The sequence below is a fragment of the Leptonychotes weddellii genome, unplaced genomic scaffold (assembly GCF_054177405.1).
Source record: "Leptonychotes weddellii isolate Sample4059 unplaced genomic scaffold, ASM5417740v2 HiC_scaffold_23102, whole genome shotgun sequence".
NCBI classification, from domain to species: domain Eukaryota; kingdom Metazoa; phylum Chordata; class Mammalia; order Carnivora; family Phocidae; genus Leptonychotes; species Leptonychotes weddellii.
Window position 1 is genome coordinate 1 of NW_027820341.1, and position 2,599 is coordinate 2,599.

The following is a 2,599-nucleotide window of genomic DNA, read 5'->3' on the forward strand; positions in this document are numbered from 1 at the left end:
CTCTCTGACTCATTTTCTCAGGCGGTGGAAGCCCTCAGACCTCCGCCCTCCATGGGAATCAAACATGTGTGAGATCGGGGTACTACCAGTCCCTCCCCAGGGACTCCCTTACTATCCCATTCTGCTTCTAGGCCCAAAGACTACTCACCTTTTCAGTGGTTCTTCTGTTCCTTCCTCCACGTCTGAACATGGGAAGGAGCGTCTGTATCTACAGGAGGTCATGACGGCATCACATCTAATGTACTGAGAACACAACTGCTTATGACATCTAGTGTGACTCTCTGATTCTCAGACTAGAATTGAGGCCCAAGGATTGAGTCTGCTTCAGCCGTTGCATTATCTTAGTGTCTACAAAATATCTGCATGTGTTTAATATATATTGTTGAATGCATGAATCTCAACCAGAACCTTCCCACACATCTGAGTGGGACTGGAGCTCCTCTTCCTGCCCTCAGAGAGACCTCATCTGGCTACACCAAAGACAAGGACCAGGAATAGCTGGATGGAATCTCAAAATTTCTTTGCAGTTGGGAAACTGGGTTGCTTTCCATGTGCTTTCCAAGCTCACAGAAACCACAGGCCAGGGAAGGGCAAGGCAGAGAACTCTTTCACTAGGGACAGAGAAATAACAAACATGAAGATGCCCAGCATGTCCAGCAGTCCTATCTGCAGAGCAACGTACCAGGTAAGCACCTACCATGGGCTTATTATCCCATGATTGCCTACAATAACTCTGTCATGTTTATTCTTTTCCCACCCTACTCCTCAGAAGAGCAAAGTGCAGTGCAGAGAGGTATGTTGACATTCCCCAGACACACAGTTAGTAGGCAGGAGACTCACCATAATGCTATGGAGGGAGCAGGCACTCACCTTTTAAAAAAATGGCCCAGGATCTGTTGGGAGCTGGTGAAGGCCTGGTAGGGGTCCAGGAATGTGGTGATGTAGGAGATGTTTTCACTTGGGTATGCTGGTACCAGGGACTCTAACATTTGAATTGTGCCTTCCTGGAGCGTCCGCATTGTGCAGGCCTCATCCAGGCACAGTGTGGACTCCTTTTCACACTGGTGGACAAGAGGAACATATAATCAGCAGCATCACCATGAGCCACCAGGAAGATCAGGGTCTGGAGCTCAGGCTGGAAAGTCCCACCACCTCATGAACTAGTGCAAGAAGAGGGACCTGAGTGCCTATACCATAAAATGTTCTAGGCTTTAAAAGTGCATTTTGCATATGATCTCACTCATATGTGGAATTTCAGAAAGAAAACAGGTGAACATATGGGAAGGGGGGGGTGAAAGGAGAGAGGGAAACAAACCATAAAAGACTCTTAACGGTAGAGAACAAACTGAGGGTTGATGGAGGGAGGTGGGTGGGGGGGATGGGCTAGATGGGTGATGGATATTAAGGAGGGCACTTGTTGTGATGAGCACTGGGTGTTGTATGGAAGTGATGAACCACCGAATTCCACTCCAGAAACCAATATTGCACTGTATGTTAACTAAATACAATTTAAATTAAAAAAGGAAAGTTTTTAAGTAAAATAAATAAATAAAAGTACATTTTTATTTGGGGGAATGATAAATAATTGATACCTCCAAGGCATTTTGTTAGCTGAAAACCATAGCACCTCTCTGTATTAACATCCCATATTAAGAGGATTATCCCAGTGAGTCATCAACAAACTTGCCCACTGTAGATACCGGGAAAGAGAGGATTAGGGATTTCATATGGTTGCTCAAGATCATGCACATCAGAACGGAGAACCATTTAAAGATAGGCTGCATGACATTCCCACTAAATTACCTGAGGCTTGGTCAGCTCCTGACAGCGACAGGAAGGATATGGAGTAGCCACATTCCTGGAATGGTCTCAGGTAGTTGCCAGATTTGAGTCCGGGTTCTGGGCCCACCCCAGTCCCGGCTGTGGTAACCTGTAACCTCCTCTGTGCCTACACTTACCCAAGACCAATGTCGGCCCTTCTTGGTGTCCTGGTGCATCTGCCCCTTGTCTAGGGAGATGGAGTAGTTGAACCCATCAGCCAGCTCCTCGATGATCTCCTGGTTTGAGTTCTGCAAAGACAGTGCCTAATAGCTTGGCCAGGAGGAATAAAGGACACGTCTGGATATTGCCACTGGGGGATACTCTCAAGAGAAAATCTGTTCCACCCTTGGGGCAGAGTAGGGCATCTGCAAAGAACTCTACCCAGAGAGGAAACAAGATAAAACCTGTAGCGCTCAGGATTAACATGGGTAGAGGAACTCACCTTCTCATGCACCAGCCGTGACCGAGGTATAAACACGAAAGACCCACCAGGCTTCCAACACCTAACAATCAGCTTCTGCCCAGGAAGGACTCAACCCTGAGTCCTGCCTCCTCTGTCCCCAACACAGACACACACAGACACACACACAAAGACACACACACACGATGAGGGACAAGAGGTGCGGCGCTGCTCAGGTGGAATCACAATTTTGTCCCAGCCTGAATTGGCCTGCCTTGGGCTCTTTTGTGTTACCTTTCGGTGCCTTCTCCAAAATGACCAGATGCGTCGGGACTGATGGCTGAGCCAGTGTCTACAGCGACTAAAAAGATTCTCACT

At 47.6% G+C, this 2,599-nt stretch overlaps 1 long non-coding RNA gene across 1 annotated transcript; it reads right to left on the bottom strand.

The window, feature by feature from the left end:
* Window positions 1-6: 6 nt before the first annotated feature.
* LOC145718831 (uncharacterized) lies at window positions 7-2,554 on the bottom strand. Its single transcript, XR_014142041.1, has 3 exons — window positions 1,959-2,554; window positions 871-1,061; window positions 7-208 (listed from the first exon to the last, which is right to left on the bottom strand). It is a non-coding gene; the product is annotated as an uncharacterized LOC145718831 (long non-coding RNA).
* Window positions 2,555-2,599: the final 45 nt, after the last annotated feature.